The sequence below is a fragment of the Pelobates fuscus genome, chromosome 4, assembly GCF_036172605.1.
Source record: "Pelobates fuscus isolate aPelFus1 chromosome 4, aPelFus1.pri, whole genome shotgun sequence".
Taxonomy (NCBI): Eukaryota; Metazoa; Chordata; class Amphibia; order Anura; family Pelobatidae; genus Pelobates; species Pelobates fuscus.
This window is the reverse complement of record NC_086320.1, coordinates 159,368,811-159,388,440: the sequence shown is the minus strand read 5'-3', so window position 1 is coordinate 159,388,440 and position 19,630 is coordinate 159,368,811. Positions and strand designations below refer to the sequence as shown.

The window sequence follows — 19,630 nt, the reverse complement described above, 5'->3', positions numbered from 1 at the left end:
ATAAAAAGGTTGGGGAGCACTGACCTAAAGCATTAAAGGAAGCAGATTATTTTGCAGATGTATCTAATCGTTGGCCTTTTAATGTTGATGGACTAGAACATAATAGTTTGCCAATCAATAGCAAAAAAACATTTTCCAGCAGTTGATGGACAATTCTTTGCAATCTTGCCCTATGAATGCAATATAAATATCATTTTTACAATACAATTTCTGTTTACGATAACGTGCTACTCTACCTCTTCTGGTATTTAATTTTGATTGGTGAAAGGCTTTTGATCATTAGTGATATGTTTTGCATGTCCTTGACGTTAGTGATTGCAGTTGATAAGCTATCTTGAGGGTACCCGGTAGATTGCTGGCAATGAAATGTCCCACAAGTCACATCTGCTCTATCTTAATTAACATTGACATTTACTGTCCTTGAATATAAATAAATCATAGATTCCCTGTTTATTTCCTAAATTGGTGTTAGGTATTACGTTTGGAATATTAGACATGAAAAACTTATTACATCCTTGATACAAGAATGATATCCTCCATAAAATCTGCACGTAAAGCTCAAATTGCTGATACATCTCTGTCATGGTGTAGCTATTTTTGTCTAGCATGATGCAATAAACTTCCTATGAACCAATTTGGCCTTGGGTTCTAAAAATACAGCATTACTGTCAAGAATTGCTGGTTAGGTGAAAGATCTGTAGTATCACATCCCCTCCTACAGACATTGTGTGACTACACACACCTGACATTTGAATTGCTAATGGTTCCTTACTTTACGTTGCTCGGAATAAATTTTGCCTTGCTTGACATTTGTCAGAATTGCTAGGTCAACAGTTGCAGGGAAGGTTTTGCGTATTATTTTGGGCTGTCAAAACCATACAATGACATGTTTGCTGCAATTCTTGAAACAATGGGATAATGGTTTAAAATATAGAAACTTTCCTATTTAAGAGTGAAAAATTTTTTTATTACAAGAAAGAATGAATTATATTGAAAAAAAAATAGGTACATTATTGGAATGTGAAATAACGGTCAGAAAACTTGTTAAAAGCAATCTTCTTGAAATAACTGAAGATTATTAAAAAAAATTCTAAGGTTTTGATTAGGTGGGAAAAAGAGCTCGGACATGAGATAGAAGTGGAAGACTGGTATAAAATTCTGCTCCAGCATCAAATTCCTCAGACATGAACAATTCACTTTAAATATGTCAACATTTAAATGTAAACGTTAAAACGTTACGTTCAATAAAGGCTTTGCGATAACTCTATCTGCTACTGGAGGTGTAACATGAGTTCCGGGCTAGCTAATCTTAATTCTGTGCATATTTCTATACACAGAGTTGCATTCATTGACTAATTATGGTCAACTGATGCTGGGATCAGCATCTTGCATCTGCAGCTCTGCAGCAGCTAAATGCACATTTCTGACAATAGAGGATGCTGTGTGCCCAGCATGGACCCAGGTAAGAGGAGAAACAGGGCCAGGGTAATCCTCACAGTCTAAAAAGTACAGCAGAAGCATAGCGACTGTTAAATGGAGTGGAATCGCCAAACCTTTATTTTAAGATTCAGATTTGTTATTCTAAATTATATGTATCAGCTTCCTACAATCCTTTAATGGTGGGAATTAAATAGTTCCAAACTGAAAAAAGCTTATCAGGAAGTCAATAAACCTCCAATAAAACATATCGTTGGGAATGAAATCGAGGCTTAACTTATTTCCACACTGAAACTGATTTTCTAATTTGTAGTAAGTTTAGAGTTTTTAGTATTTTATTTTTGAATTGTGTAAGCACTGTGTATTTTTTATGTCTACACTGCGTGCAGAATTATTAGGCAAATGAGTATTTTGACCACATCATCCTCTTTATGCATGTTGTCTTACTCCAAGCTGTATAGGCTCGAAAGCCTACTACCAATTAAGCATATTAGGTGATGTGCATCTCTGTAATGAGAAGGGGTGTGGTCTAATGACATCAACACCCTATATCAGGTGTGCATAATTATTAGGCAACCTCCTTTCCTTTGGCAAAATGGGTCAAAAGAAGGACTTGACAGGCTCAGAAAAGTTAAAAATAGTGAGATATCTTGCAGAGGGATGCAGCACTCTTAAAATTGCAAAGCTTCTGAAGCGTGATCATCGAACAATCAAGCGTTTCATTCAAAATAGTCAACAGGGTCGCAAGAAGCGTGTGGAGAAACCAAGGCGCAAAATAACTGCCCATGAACTGAGAAAAGTCAAGCGTGCAGCTGCCAAGATGCCACTTGCCACCAGTTTGGCCATATTTCAGAGCTGCAACATCACTGGAGTGCCCGAAAGCACAAGGTGTGCAATACTCAGAGACATGGCCAAGGTAAGAAAGGCTGAAAGACGACCACCACTGAACAAGACACACAAGCTGAAACGTCAAGACTGGGCCAAGAAATATCTCAAGACTGATTTTTCTAAGGTTTTATGGACTGATGAAATGAGAGTGAGTCTTGATGGGCCAGATTGATGGATTGGTAAAGGGCAGAGAGCTCCAGTCCAACTCAGACGCCAGCAAGGTGGAGGTGGAGTACTGGTTTGGGCTGGTATCATCAAAGATGAGCTTGTGGGGCCTTTTCGGGTTGAGAATGGAGTCAAGCTCAACTCCCAGTTTCTGGAAGACACCTTCTTCAAGCAGTGGTACAGGAAGAAGTCTGCATCCTTCAAGAAAAACATGATTTTCATGCAGGACAATGCTCCATCACACGCGTCCAAGTACTCCACAGCGTGGCTGGCAAGAGAGGGTATAAAAGAAGAAAATCTAATGACATGGCCTCCTTGTTCACCTGATCTGAACCCCATTGAGAACCTGTGGTCCATCATCAAATGTGAGATTTACAAGGAGGGAAAACAGTACACCACTCTGAACAGTGTCTGGGAGGCTGTGGTTGCTGCTGCACGCAATGTTGATGGTGAACAGATCAAAACACTGACAGAATCCATGGATGGCAGGCTTTTGAGTGTCCTTGCAAAGAAAGGTGGCTATATTGGTCACTGATTTGTTTTTGTTATGTTTTTAAATGTCAGAAATGTATATTTGTAAATGTTGAGATGTTATATTGGTTTCACTGGTAAAAATAAATAATTGAAATGGGTATATATTTGTTTTTTGTTAAGTTGCCTAATAATTATGCACAGTAATAGTCACCTGCACACACAGATATCCCCCTAAAATAGCTATAACTAAAAACAAACTAAAAACTACTTCCAGAAATATTCAGCTTTGATATTAATGAGTTTTTTGGGTTCATTGAGAACATGGTTGTTGTTCAATAATAAAATTAATCCTCAAAAATACAACTTGCCTAATAATTCTGCACTCCCTGTATAATGCTTAGTTGTTTGTAGTTCTTCATAGACAGGCTTTGTTATGATCTCTGGATATTGTTGTAGCCTGTATTTCTGTATCTTGCTAAAACCATTTATACTTGTGCTCTTGTTATTGTACATATTTTCTAATGTATGTTAACTCTGAAACACCAATATACTCTTACTGGGGAAAAAAAAATAGTTTGTTGTTATAGTAAGATCTCTCCTGACTCTAGCAGATCCACACTTTCCCCAAAGGTAAAACTTGTTCATCACAGTAACAAACTAGGTAATTTTTGGGGCTAAATAACATTACCTCTCTGGCCTGGTAGATGGCAAAGTTAATAAACCCAGAGGCTATTTACAGGCTATTTACTATTTTAGACCTACACTCTCACCATTTTATGGCTTGGCTGGTAAAAATTATTGCAACAGCAATCTATATGCACAATTGTTGATTTGTAATTATTCAAGACACATCCCATGCTTCATATACTGCTTGGTGTCACTTTATAGATAGTACATTTTTGTACATCATGGTAGCCAAAATGCTAGCAAAGGTATAGATGGAAAGATGTGTCTAGCTATGCTTTAAGACCACTATACCATTGGTGAGTTACATGGATGTATCCCTCCTAGTGTGCAACTTCCAATATTGTAGATGACATGAAGAATTCACTTTTAATATGTCGACATTTAGATGACAACGTTAAAACATTGCTTTGGATAAAGAAGATGCAATAACTCTATTTGTGTACACTAATCTCCCTTATTTGTGGCATCATACTAAACAATGCCAGGCTTACAGAGATGCATTCTTATTAACACAGCCACAATACCTTGTTGCTTTAAGCACGCTCAATGTTTAAAGTCTTTTTGACAACGATCTTTAAATGTATGCAAACAAGAAGAGCCCAAATTAAAGATATTCCAACCTCTACTGTGCCTGTACACTGACATCCTGTCATAACAGCTATTTTTGTTTGCTTTATACATGATACATTCTTGTAGTAGGGTACAACAAACAAAGGATGATTCTGTGCTCCTACTTGAATGCATACATATGCATGGGAAATACAGCTAAGCTTGAGATTAAATTACCCCTACACCAAATGAATATTTTAAAACCATCTGATCTGGGCATAAAGTGACTTGTTTTTATAGATGCAACAATATATAGTGAAGGAGTTAACATATGAACCCTGCAGGATATTATTATTAAAATGCATATTATTCTGATGTTTTAATCTTAGTGGTTTAACAGACTCAGTTTAATCTTATACAAAAAAATGAAGAAAGGGGAATATGACACAGTGATATTCTTAGAAATGCCAGCATGTTGGTTACTGCCACCTTTTTTGCATCTGCTGGAAGTGACAATATGGACGTTTTGTAAACTTTGATGCCACTTAACAAGAAAAGAACATGCTTGTTCAAACAGTAATTGTATTTAAAGCAATTTAACAGAGTTGGGAAAAATAGCTAAACTCCAGAATTTCCCTCACTTTGAAACTTTGACCTTAATGTTCACAGCTTAGCAAATAAGCCCCGTACTAGTTTGGAAATTAACCGTTTCATACAGTTAATGCCAAGTTCCCAGTTTCTAATAATTACATTAAAAGTTAAATAATTAGCAATGTTACCATTTATTGTCCAATCAAAGCTTGATTAATTCCCTGTTAAAAATAAAAGTCTATAGAAAGTATATGGTAAGTAGGAATGTGATGAAAAGCTCAGTCTTTGGATGTTTGTTCTACTCCTACACCTTTCTACTCAGTAAACTCATTACCTCATTTGGATTTCAGTATAATCTCTTTAACATATTAATAAGATCGCCTGTTAGGCGTCTGTTTCCCGAGTAAATAATCCCAGTTTGGCTAGATGCATTACTTAATTAGATTTTGTAATTTCCTCAGTAAATAGAGGCAATATACCAGCAGCCATCACTAAAGGGTCAAATTGTCCAGCCATCTATGATTCTTTATTTATTACTGCTTCATATACTTTCAATAAGGATAACAATAACATATATTTATTCTATAGATATTTTGAGTTTTTTTTTTAAATTACTCTACATTACTTATATTTACCTTGTTGCATCTGAGTTTATATACTGAAAAGTCAGATATAGTAGATATTCCCTCACTTGTTGCATTTTTATAATGACCCCCACAGGCTTTTTATTTATTTGTTAATTTATCTACTGTCTAGCACATAATTAAACCTCACATTGCTGAGGTTTTTTTTTAAGTATGTGCCCAATAGCTGGCAGAGGGAAAAATAGTACTTGAAATTATCATTCACTTACAAAAAAAAGCAAGTGAATGATTTCTCGTCAAATGTATATCCTGCTGGATGCGTTTCCAAATTTTAGTAAAAATGCAGCTTTGTAAATATTCAGAATGATTTGGATTCAAAAGCACCAATTTTAGTCCGGGCACCAAATGCTCGGTGATTGCTGCAGATTCGTTCGGGCCTACTGTATTCTGAATGGAAGTGAGTTTAGTAAATATGAGAATTGCCATTGCTGTTGAAATTTGGCTATATTCTTTACTAAATAACCCCATCAGTGATAGCTAAATAAAATTCGCCAGCACAGTTATACACCATAGATATAGCCATAAACTAGCATTTTTTTTTTCTATGACTTATAGATTACCACATTTGGTGTGTATGAGTGCATCCCACTCTTCAAAGCAAAACAAACAAAAAAAAAAGAACCAAACAAATCAAACACCAAGATATAACAAAACATGCCGGAATAATGTGGATTATTCAATTATGGTAAATGTGCTGTCAGTGCCTAGAACCCTTCTTTTTCTTCAAAATAATAATATAATATTTCCAAATAGGCCATGAGGTCACCTAAACCTTTCCTATTATTTTTATCTTGCAGAAGGAATCCTTGCTGGAAGAATGTTTGGCTGTGCGCAAGTTTTAATGCACTTCCACTACTAGCCACAGGGGGCTACTGAAATATTCAGTCTCATTTTTAGGAATTATTTGTGCTGTAGACAAATTTCATTATTTATATGTTCTTTATACTCTTGTCATTTTGACAACTTTTTAGTTATTGAACAGGAATAATCAATGTTCCTAGGTTGTTACGGGTCTGGTATTTTTGGAGGGTGGCCTGCCATATTAAAGAATGTTTTGCTGGGTTTATTGTTGCCTGTCTGCCCAGCTGCCATTTATTCATAGTGTGAGAATAGCGGGAACCATGTGCCGGATTAGAAGGGGCTACCAATGCATCTAAGATACCAATCTGACCAGTCTTTTCTGAACAGGAATTTTTGAGACTCCAGATTGGCTATTTAGTTATATTTGAACTATTTGCCTGCTGAATGCTACAAGCAGGCTGTTTCAGTGTATGGTTGATCAAGTCACGAGTAATCCCAGTCAGACCATCAGTATAAGAGCAAGTCCAATCCAAATCATTTTTTTGAGTCAAAAAATGCAAGATTTTGCACCAAGTTGGCTATTACATCAGTTGTTAAAGAGTGTGTATACCGTTGGCCCCGCACTGAACGTTTGTTAGAAAGCTCACAATATGCATATGTGGATAATGAATGTCTCTGACTGTTTTCTATTAAAATATCTGAAAATTGTTTGTCAGTGAAATCATTTGCTTTGGTAAGCATATCATATATGCTTGAAGCACCAGGTTAATTCAAATTGCAAGCAATGCAAGAAAACACAAATTTAACCATGGTTTTAATATATTTTGATATTTACTGAAGTTGAGCGAGTTACATCATACAAGATTGCACAACAGTTTCACATCTCCCTAGATATTTGCCAGCTCATTATAAACCAATCACTAATAGGAGTCATAATCCCTGTGGATAGACAGACTGCGAGAGAAAGAAGTAAGATAGAGAAGTCATGGCACATGGGGAAATTAAACTACAATCACACACTGCGATTTTACATCAATGTAGTTTGCTATAAAATAGATTCTTTTTTTTTACATTAAAAGTATTGTCACAATAAACCAGGTAGAAAGTTTGATACATTGTACAGCGCTATGGAATTTGCTGGCGCTATATAAATAAAATAACAATAATACATGAACTCCAACAAAATGATACTGGAAGTATAGATATTTCAACAAAGGAGATGCTTTCTTAACAATGTATTTGTACCTATTTGTATGTATTTGTCACAGAGACATACAGCTGGGCCCTCAGAATAAATTCCTACTCCTCTATTCATATTACTGCAATAATGTCATCTTGACATTTTAGTTAGCTTTTTTAACCAAAAAACATACAGCCTTCTGACATACTGATGATTGGTCATTACATAGCCCGATGATCTGTCAGGATAGGAAACTAGGCTGAGTATAAATAAAAAGCAATGGCCATTGTAGTAACTAAATGACCTCCATTTGTTTAAATATACATAGGGATTTAGGAGAGAGCAGGTAACTTTTTCTTTGTTTTTTACTGTATGTATTGGAGCTGATGTGTACTGTGGTTGTTGCTGTAGAAATAAAAAGCAATTGTGATACCTGTAGAAAATAGAATGCAATGGAAAAAAAAAATCTAAATAAACGGTGACAAAAAGTGCCATTTCCTAGATAGGTAATATCTAACTTTTTGAAATGTTTGTGAAGTACATAAACACACCCATTTGGGTCCTGGTATTGTAGCAATCATTTCTTTTATTTGACATTTTCTTGCAGCCAATTCCAATGTTCAAACATACGTGATTATTCACTAACATGAGAATTCAAAGTAAATTTAAAATTTAAGGCTTTGTATTCAATAGAATAAGAAAATGTCAAGCCAACACATTTCAAAATTAAGGGCCTTAGTTACCTGTATTGCTTTAGATCTACTCAGATTATAAAGAAAAAATATGTGTGACATTACTCATTGTGTTTTGCTCCATTGGCATTTCCCTTGTCAAACCTCAAGGTTTGCCGCTTCAATAGCAGCTTAGACAACTCAGTGTTTCATTATTCTTACAATGTATATACATTGTCTATATATAATTATAGTATATATATATATACACAATATCTGTAGAGGACAAATAGACTTTAGCAAATTAAATCTGAATTGCAAAATGAAGGTTACCATTTCTGATTTGGAAAAAAAAACTCCGATAAAAACCTTGCAATAGTCACAGGCTGGCTACTTCAGTTTTACTATCCAGGTTTAATTCTCTAGAATACTAAAATTAGTTAATAATCCTGTCTATCTAAAATAGCTGTGTGATCAATCCGAATCAGTAAAATGTCTCCTAATATTTTGACATATTTACAGTTACCGATTTCAAAAATAAATCACGTCTGTTCGTTTACACATTTATCTATTTTCATAGAACAAAAAGTGAAGATCATTTACTTACCTGATTCCAGTGTAGATGTCCCTTGGCGCTTGGTAGGGCTCCTCCTCTGCTGACGTCAGCCGATAAGGGGGCAGGCATTAGGCCTTCCACATAGGAAAGCATTGACTTAGTTGCTTTTCTGTGTGGATTTTGCAAATGCTGGACGCCCTCATGCACAGCCTGAAAACGTCCAGCGTCTCACAGAATTCAAATCTGTGAAACTGCAGGAAGCGACTAGTGTCTGTCTGGTAGTTTCTCTAAATCTGCAACATTTTAAATTGCAGGGTTAAGAGGAAAGAGACACTGCAACCAGACAACTTCAATGACATGAAATGGTGTGGGTGCCTATAGTGTCCCTTTAACAGTTCATCTCAGGCCCGGACTGGCCATCGGGCAAATGCTCGGTGGGCCGCGGTGGCCATGGGCCGAGGCCGGCATGGGAGGTTACAGGACATCCCCTGCCGGTCAATGCAGGGCCGGCACTATCCAAACGCCGGCACGCTGTTTGCCACGAAGGACCAGTGGGTAGATCAAAGATCTCCCTCACCGGCCCACTTGCAAAGACATGCGGCTGGGGAGGGAGAGGAGGACCCGGCGGAACGCTATCTTGCAGCTCCGCCGGGTTCCTCTTGCGAGATCCGGAGCGTTGCAACGCCCCGATCTCGCGAGAGTGAACTCTAGCCAGCTAGAGTTCACTCACTCACCACTAGGACCACCAGGGATGATGTCAGAGTGCTGGTCTCCCCCCCTCTCTCCTTGGGACCACCGTGCTGGTCCCCCCCTCCCAGGGAGGGGGGGATATAATGCCTGCTTAGTGTTTTTTGTTTTTATTTGTTTATTTATACCCCCCCAACACACAATCCATTCTAACATTCACCCCCAGCACACTCACACACATCACCCTCAGCACTCTCACACACATCACCCTCACACACATCACACACAGCACTCTCACACACATCACTCTCACACACAGCACTCTCACACACAGCACTCTCACACACACAGCACTCTAAGCACTCTCACACACAGCACCCCCAGCACCCTCACACACAGCACCCTCACACACATCACACACAGCACCCTCACACACATCACACACATTACTCTCACACACAGCATACTCAGCACTCTCACACACATCACCCCCAGCACCCTCACACAAATCACACACATCACTCTCACACACAGCACCCTCACACACATCACACACAGCACTCTCACACACAGCCCCCTCACACACAATCCCCAATTATATCCACAATTGGACTACAGGGTACACTTGTTATGGTCCCCAGATCAGGTTGTCAAAGCTACCTCTAAACCTACTTTTGCTGTATATATTGTACATATTCAACAGCCCTTTCCTATTGCACAGATTTTGAGCATTCCCTTTAATATAATTGCTGTCAGTGAATGAGCAATTGTTTACCCAGGTTTCCCTAGAAGAAGCCACGGTTGATTTGGATAGGTTAGCCCCTATTATTATTTTTTCACAGTCTAAACGCGCACAGCGTTTGACTTAGGCACCTATCCATTTGTAGCTTTAGTTCATCTACTAACAATTGCTAGATGTCATTGTTTCTATCACACACAATAGATGACACGTTATTGTCTCCCTTTAAGATTTTAGGATCGGAATTCTAATAAAAGTTATTTTTTAATCACACTACAGAATTGTAAATTATAACACAGATCCCATAGGGATCATTTCTGTGACCACTGACGGTTGTTCTTTCCCTCCAGGGATCATGCGCTCTATAGTTTATCACACATTTGTGAGGGTTACCCCCTGTTGTGTTCCCTACACATACCCACTGGTTCCCTTAGGGGTACCAGTATACTCTTCCCTTTGAGAGGGGGTGTGTTTGTCATTAGTGATGACAAAACACACACTCTCTGCCCCGCCCCCTTCTTAGTGGGCCGCTGTGATAAAAAAATGCTCGGGCCGAATTTTTTTCCCAGTCCGGCCCTGGTTCATCTTGTTACTTTGATGCATTCCAGTATTAAATCAGCACTGTCACGGCACTGTCTGCTTGAAACAATGCACATCCAGAGTAATTTGCACTTGTCTGCTGGGGGCAAGTTGCACCCCCAACACATATGACACTGCATGCTCTTGTCTCCCCTCCCTTCCTTGCTCTCACACTGCAAAAAGCCCTCCCACCTCCCAATCCCATCAGCATTTTTGTAAAGTCACTGCCCTCTCTCCTTCTACCTCCCTTTGCCAACTCAGAGCACGCACGAAAAGCCTTTGATTGGGTGGTCTGGGTGCCAGGTCCCTCAGGTTTTAACCCTTCAGATGTAAACATAGCAATTTCATAGAAACTGCTATGTTTACATAGAAGGGTTAATCCAACCTCCAGTGGCGGTCTTCCTGACAGCCGCTAGAGGCGCTTCTGCGACGCTGAATGTGATTTTCGCATCCAGCGTGCAGAGCGTCCATAGGAAAGCATTGAGAAATACTTTCCTATGGACTGTTTGAATGCGCGCGCGGCACTTGCCGCGCATGTGCATTCCGCTCCACTCGGGAGCTGACGTCGACGATGGAAGAGAGGTCACCAGCGCCGAGGGAGCCCGGCGCTGGATTAAGGTAAGTAACTGAAGGGACCCCTTCAGCGCCAAGGGAGGGGGACCTGAGGGTGGGGGCACCCTTGGGCACTATAGTGTCAGGAAAATGGGTTTGTTTTCCTGACACTGTAGTGATCCTTTAATGGTGAGTCCATTTTTTTTTAAAAGAAGGTTACCATATTTTATTTGTGTGCCCAGCTTTAGAGACATACACCACACATACAGCATAACATGCATTTCATATTCTCAGAAATATTTGGAAATACCACTAAAAAGAAGAACTAACAATGGGTTAATAAACCTAGTTTCTTTGCAATTCATATTAATGCTTACATTGTAGGATCATTACCAAGAATACATTACTGCATTTCCGTTGTGCAATGAAATGGTCAGTAACTCAAAATATTAAAATATGGTCATTGTGGAACCTTATCACAATTTGATTTTTCAGTATACATTTTTTATTGTAGTAAAGCAAGTCATACAATAAACAAAATTACGTTGGCTACATTTTCAATGCAACACGAATAAAATAAAGACAATTAGGGATTATTCTAGCCTCGGTGAGGGAATAATCTAAATTTTATTAAAGACAGGAGGCGAATATTTGCTTTACCTTCTTTACTGAAACCTCCAGCAGCAAAGAAACAGTTAATAGAACTTTTCGAAACAACCAATCAGAACAAAGCAACAGTAGTATAAAACCCCTAAGCAGGCTCTTCCACTTCCTCTTTCTTTGATGAGGTCGAGCAGGAGAGCAGGAAAACCAACGAATCCACCTTGTAGCAGACACATCCAGAGAAATAATCGTCAAGCCCAGAGAGAAAATAGATTACACTGCAAGAAAAAAGAAAACATTGTGAAAGTAAACTGTCAAGGCAAGCTGTCATATCCATACAATATCACTTGCACATCATAATACCTGATGAATAAACAAAGTCTACAGATCTTATGAAGACCTAGTATCTAGTATGTACCTAAACTAAAAGGCATTGACGAAACATAATACAACACAAACATGATGAATAAAAATGCACATAGACAATCATCACCGAATAATAGAAATAACCTTTATTATGTAAAACAATGCATTCACAAAAAATAACAATATCCCCAATTAATTATAAGACCCAAATCCAGGGAGGGAACGTAAGAAAAGGGGGGGAAATATTCGCCTCCTGTCTTTAATAAAATTTTGATTATTCCCTCACCGAGGCTAGAATAATCCCTAATTTTATGGCAGGACAGGAGGCTTCATATTTGCAATTTTAACGCCCAAATAGTAGAACCAGAAGCAATATGACAGAGGACTGAAATAAAAGGAGAATGGAAAAGCCCATTCCCTAAACCAAGCAGCGGTGTATAGAAAATGCAGAAACAGTTCAAAACGTCCGTACGCAGAAATCAACAGCTGTCCATGAGTAGACGGAGGAAAGAACCAGATCCTGGATCTACATGGTCGTGTACAACTTGTCAGAGCCGTGGCCTATCCGGAGAATAGGGGTACAACACAGAGGATGAATAGAAAAGAAATATGTGTGGAGCAGAAACTAATGTACTGAACGGCAAGAAGGGAGAAGACACCACGTCGATACCATGGTGTCAGAACGCCATGAAATACAAGATGTACTGGGGAAAACCGTAAGCGGAAAAAACTGGCGCAGGGCAAGTCCTTGTCATCAGGTAATTCCTCAAGGAAATGCAGAACACACGATACCACTAGACTTGAGGAATAGCGAGAGATAGGGCTCCCGTAAGGTATACTCCTCTTGGTAGACTGCAGACCACGAGATCCTTACCAATGCCAGAATCTTGCGAAAACGCACATGAGTCGTCCTCTAGCTGACATAGGACGTAAATGGCCCCATACGATCCTACCCTGAGAGGGCAACTCAGCCAGACAATGGGGACAGCCAAACATCTCTCCAGACACCAGTCATGGCAGGCTACCCCTGTGGATCCCACACAGGACATGGAGACAGGGAGACGTAGATTGCCTTCCCATGGCAAACTCCAGCAAAAGGGGAAAGCACGGAGGACTCCTCCGAAGTGGTGTGGCCAGACGAAACGACACTCCCAGGAATTCGGTCTGAAGCAAAGCCCGAAGTATCCTGGAAGTAAACAGGATGCATACGCCCCGAAGGAGACCAAGCTTGGAAAACGCGTCCCTCACCTTGCTGAGGGTCTGGCAGTCAGCTGGAGAAGCGTTCCGTATGGCAGTTCGCACCAAACTTAATCATGCCAGTACTCAAGACCCCGGAGGATGAGGCAACCAATCATTGGGGTCTCTCCATGGTCGGATGAAGCCGTCCGCCACATGAGTGTCCCGCAGACATTGTCACAAATGACGAATACTTGTCCAGACGCTATAGATAGCGATCCTACGTGAGATCCGACTGCAGTCCAAAGTGGGCAACCAGTGATAGGTCCAAGCCGGAAGGTAGCGAGCAGTACTACTTCCCCTGGGAAAGCTGTAATCGTTGAACAAACCTGCAAGTAGTTCCATGCAGTTGGCGTGAAGAGGTTCCTCCTTTGAACTCCAGAGTCCAGGCCGAAGTTGGTTGGGGTCCGAAACTCCTAGGTAGGCCAGGTCCCCCTAGGTCGGAGTCATCAATTAAGTTTTAGATGATCTTCGTCCGAAGGTCACATGATTCGGCCATACCAGGCCGAGGACCCGAGAAAACGTCATGTTGGAGCGGCTGATAGTACCGAATCCTGGAGGTATGGCCTCGATGGCGAATAACAACTGGTCAATCGACCGGGTTGGGCCCCTAAGTGTGACCCGCAGGTTGCAGAGCATATGCCTGGCATTTTCCTTGAAGACGGACATCTTGGTCCTCGGGTGGCGGAGCATGCCTGGACCGAATATCCTATGAAAGACCAGAAACTGGGTTGACTGGGAGTGAGTCAGATTCAATATGTCTATGTTGATGGCAAAATCCATGTGGGTTTCTCTCATGTCCAGTTGAGGGAGAGAACCAATCATCCACGCCGAGCAGCTCTGAGGGAATGAGTGCCCTCCGTCTCCAAGTGTCCACAGGCGACATATGCATTGGGAGCATGTAGGATGGGGATGGGCGGGAGTCCACTCCGCCGCACACTTCGCCCAGCATGGCAACTTCGGAATGGACGCCTCTTTTGGTCATGCGTATTGCTCATGGAACGGTCCAAGGTTCTGTAACCTTGATCCCCGTTTTGCGGTTCTCAGGGGTAGAAACCCACTAGGCGATACCTATAAGTCATATAGGTACATTCCAAAAGGGAATTTAGTATTTTTCGCTTTCCAAGCTGTAACGCGCCATTTGTCCCGAGGAACCATCTGTGTCCGCGTGTCGTCGACACCCAGTGGTTAGTCCCAGATAGAGTGCAAACCCTGTAACAGGTGTCTGCGGGGACCTTTCCGGACTCCGTCATGAAGACTGATCCTCTAGATGAATCCATCCGCTAGCCAACGCGTACCAGGGGTGCTCGGTGTAGCGTCTAGAATGGCCGGTGGAGTGTCCCCTGTAGGGTACCGATGGTTTCTGGCAGTGAGGTCAGTGGGGTGGCATGAGGACAGGCCAAGTGACCTTCTGGGCACGGGAGATTTGTCCATTAGTCGTGATTGCATAACTGTCATAGAGGTAACACTGTTGGAGTGATACCTGGTGAGGCCAGCTGGGGGTCACCCAGCGTGCAAGAGGGGGTCACCCAACAAGCACAAGCATACTATGCAGTATAGGCCAGTAGAGGAGGGGGTCACCCTCAGTCTGAACATAATCGGACACTGTAGGTACAGTAGTGCCGTAGTGGCTAGCCTTCAGACGTGATTGCATAACTGCCATAGAGGTAACACTGTCTGAGTGATACCTGGTGCGGCCAGCTGGGGGTCACCCAGCGTGCAAGAGGGGTTCACCCAACAAGCACAAGCATTCTATGCAGTATAGGCCAGTAGAGGAGGGGGTCACCCTCAGTCTGAACATAATCGGACACTGTAGGTACAGTAGTGCCGTAGTGGCTAGCCTTCAGACGTGATTGCATAACTGCCATAGAGGTAACACTGTCTGAGTGATACCTGGTGCGGCCAGCTGGGGGTCACCCAGCGTGCAAGAGGGGGTCACCCAACAAGCACAAGCATACTATGCAGTATAGGCCAGCAGAGGAGGGGGTCACCCTCAGTCTGAACATAATCGGACACTGTAGGTACAGTAGTGCCGTAGTGGCTAGCCTTCAGACGTGGTTGCATAACTGCCATAGAGGTAACACTGTCTGAGTGATACCTGGTGCGGCCAGCTGGGGGTCACCCAGCGTGCAAGAGGGGGTCACCCAACAAGCACAAGCATACTATGCAGTATAGGCCAGCAGGGGAGGGGGTCACCCTCAGTCTGAACATAATCGGACACTGTAGGTACAGTAGTGCCGTAGTGGTTAGCCGTATAATAAAAGTAGCCAGACATTGCCAGTCCAGCAGTGCAGACGGCAGGAGGGGGTCACCCTCATATACCCATAACTGGGCATTGCAGATCCAGCAAAACTGTAGGTAAGAGGGGGTCACCCTCAGAGCGGTATCATAGAGGTCTGTACACCCAGTAGTGCGGTCAGCGAGAGGGGTTGGCTCTCATTACGGTTATGACAGGACTGTATGTGGGGTCGGTTAGCCCCCCTGAGGGGTAGAAGGGTCCATACAGCTAGAAGCTGATGCACAGCTACAGACCACTCAGGCATAATAATATTAGGATACATTTGAAGAGTATGTATAGTGGAAAATGTTAAGCCCCTTGCAGGAAGGGCAGCAAAACCTTGGCAGGGGAGCAAGGTGCTGGAAACAGACCATATAATGTTTGTTGAGAGAAAGGCTTGAGTAGCATATATCACATGTGGCATAGTCTTGTTACACAATGATTTTTAAACAAAGATATTATTTGAGCAGTAATACCCCTGTAAATCTAAGATTCTCCTTAGTAGTAAAAAGTGTGGCAAGTCTACTGCTAGGATAGAGAACCTAGTCACATTGCATCAGACATCATAGTAAGCTGCAGTGTGAGCTGTGAGAGTGCCTGGGACAGATCCTGCTATCCAGGATCTGTTACATATGCAGCATGTGAGACAGGCACAGTAAGTAGGGGGATAGCTGAAATATTGGGCTATCTCCCCTTGTATAGGGAGAGGGAAGGCTGGCCACATGGCCAGCAGGCAGCTCGGTGGGTGAGACCAGGCTGTATGTGATGCATGGAGCCCATGCGGCTCCAACAAAATGGCCGCCGCGGCTCCAACAAAATGGCCGCCGCAGCCACAAAAGGACTAGTGCGGCCTACCGCGTGGTGCTCGCGCGGCACTGCCACGGCTGAAAAGTTGCTCAGCAAGCGGCCAGGGGCCGCGGGGAGCAGGTGGGGAATAAGGGAGAAAGGGTATGGGCGACAGAGCCCAGCAGGGGGACCCAGGGAGGGGAAACAGAGTACAGGCACAGTCAAAGCATCAAAGCAGGGACATCCAGTCCCCATGCAGCAGAGTGAGGAAAAACTGCATAAAGTAACCCAGAATAACAATAAGTCAGTGAGCAGTATTCAGAATCTATCATATAAGTAGCTTAAACACAGCAACAGATGTTAACAAGTGGTACAGCAGCTACATAGCATGGAGTGGTATAGGAAATAACACAGAATAAACTGCCTAGCTAAAACCAGCAAGACTGCCTAGATAAACACAGCAGACAAACTGTTAAAGTAAATTTAGCAAGAACCTGTCTAAATAAATCCAGCAATTAGGCTGCTTAAACAAACCTAGTAAATAGACTGATTAAACAGACTGTTCAAATAAGCAAGCAGCATGTAGGATAAAAAACAACCCAGAGCAGAGACAACTCTGAGTTGGTGAGTGCTCACCTGGAGGCAGCAGCAAAGAAAGAGGAAGTGGAAGAGCCTGCTTAGGGGTTTTATACTACTGTTGCTTTGTTCTGATTGGTTGTTTCGAAAAGTTCTATTAACTGTTTCTTTGCTGCTGGAGGTTTCAGTAAAGAAGGTAAAGCAAATATGAAGCCTCCTGTCCTGCCATAAAATTGGAGCATAAATTCTTATAAACAGCAGTGCGGAATTTGTTGGAGCTTTATAAATAATCATAAAAAATAAGCACAGAATGCATGTATAACAAACTGTCACATAGATTATAGTCAGCAAGATGTACCCAATCACAAATATTGTACATAATATTGTGCTACAGGTAATAAAACCATAGAGTGTCCAGAATAAATGTGTCCAGCATAAATATATTCTATGATAAAATAATCTATACTAATACTACAGACTAGAGACTAGATTGGCAGCTGCCATACTAGACTGGCAATTAACTCTCTCCTGCTACAGTCCTGAACATGGACCCATATACTGTTCTTCGTGACTCAAAGTTTGTGAAATTGAACAATCCAAAACTTTATTGCTAAATCCATGACTGATCGCCAATGTGACACCAGAAATGTTATTGAACTTCCAGGCAGATCATTTTAAATAAATGGAAACCATTGGTAGTCTTCTGTACATGTTACACTGAGGGTACATGGGCCTCGTGGACTTATTTTGTTGTTGAACTGCAACTCTCATCATCCTTTGTGGTACATAGCTTGATTCTCTGCCTCCAAACTGCAATTACCATTATCCTTTTCAACTACCATAAATGGGAACTGTAGTTCATCAGAAGCTAGATTGATACCATATAGCTACCAGTGCCACAGCACTATTGCAATCAGCAACAGCTGATAGTTACAAACAATGCATATTACATTATTTGTAGGCACCTTTTAAATCCTGGAAATATCAGACACCAAACACGGTTTATTAATGACAGCTACGTGCAGACAATTCCAGTAAAACATAGATAGGATGGAATCTCTCTGCCATCACAAACCATGCTAACTTATCTTTTTCATTGCTGCATTTTTGTAATTACAGGTTTAGAAGGTTTTTTTTCTTTTTGTTTATCGTTTCTTCAGAATGCTAGAGCATCCTTTGTTCCATGTTATCTAAAATCACAGTGCTAACCACCTCTTGCTATATTTGATGAGACACTAAGGACAGACACCTTATCACACTAAGCACAACAGCTGCTGTAACTCACTGATTGTATTCAACGTGTCCAATAAACCATCTATCTTACAATGTTGCAACTTTCTTTTTTAAATCGATTTCCCTTTTCTTTTAACCCGTTAAGTACTACAGAGTCTGTGCATGATCGCTTTGCATGCTTTACACATTAAACTAGGAGGAAATGGTTAAATATAACACTTTCCCATAGAGAATGTAACCCCAGTTAACAGACATACACAGATGTTACATTAGCAATTAGTGTAAATCTAAAGAAGCTATGACATTTTCTTTCTGGTCCCAACCAGAGACATATCATTTTGATGCACCGGTGCATAAATAAGTGTTGGGACAAGATTGGGCTGACATTCTAGTAAGCACAAGTTGTCCTCAGCAGGTAGCAATGAGGCAGTACCACATAGGCAGGCATTCAACAGACATGGCTGTAAGCATTGTAGAAGGCTGCTTTCCCTTTCTTTACCTTGGGCTATGGCTGGGTAATTGTTCACAGCAGCTTCTGTTCCTCCTCCTCCTCTCTCCCTGTGTTGTCTCCATCAGCAGAACACAGTATCTGAGAAGTGTGGCTTTGTTACTACTACACAGCAGACTAAGCTGCTCCTGGAAGTCACTATAGCAACAGACTGCTGAAGACTCACTCACTCTGCAGCACTGGGTTGGCTGGTACTCTAGATGTTACCCCCTCTGGAGTTCATTCAAGAATTCCCATTGAGTAAGGGAGGAGAATCATCAGGAGGAGCTGCATCTTGGATACAGCCCTCATTGGCCTTGGCTGCTGAGCTGCTGTGCAGGGATGCTAGAAATAGGACTCAGGGGATATAGTATCCCAGCCAATGATAGCTACTTTGTATTTACTGTTTAATCTGGAGCTGTAACACTGCTTCAAGTGTTTATTGGATGGGTGGGAGGTAAGTGCTGCAGCTATAACTTGATTAACAAGCAACAGGTCCACTCCAATGTGGATGTTTTTATTTTTAACCTGCATTAAATTTTTTTTTTTTTTTTAAAAGGTAAAATAATAAAGCATTGTTATTTATGGTTTAATTCCTTAACCTCTTCAATGCCAACCATTGAAAATAAATACCACCACCCAGTATTTTATGGTGTTCTGGGTAATAATGATCAATGTATTTTTCATTTCAATATGCAGAGATAGGTCATTATGTAATGGAAACTAAAATGACATGTTTGATTGTATAAGAGAGATTTTCTGAATGATTATTATGAAATTATGAAAATAAGAAAACAGTATTGTAAATAAATAATATTTCTGCATATGTACCATTGACATTTCCCCACATATTCTATGATTCTCT

General features: G+C 41.2%; 1 protein-coding gene across 1 annotated transcript in view; it reads right to left on the bottom strand.

The window, feature by feature from the left end:
• RNF182 (ring finger protein 182) overlaps window positions 1-18,879 on the bottom strand; it is a 110,973-nt gene extending 92,094 nt beyond the window's left edge. Inside the window, exon 1 of the mRNA XM_063451704.1 lies at window positions 18,778-18,879. The gene's annotated coding sequence lies outside the window, so the exon portion shown is untranslated. The remainder of the gene's footprint in view (window positions 1-18,777) is intronic.
• Between the last annotated feature and the right edge of the window lie 751 nt (window positions 18,880-19,630).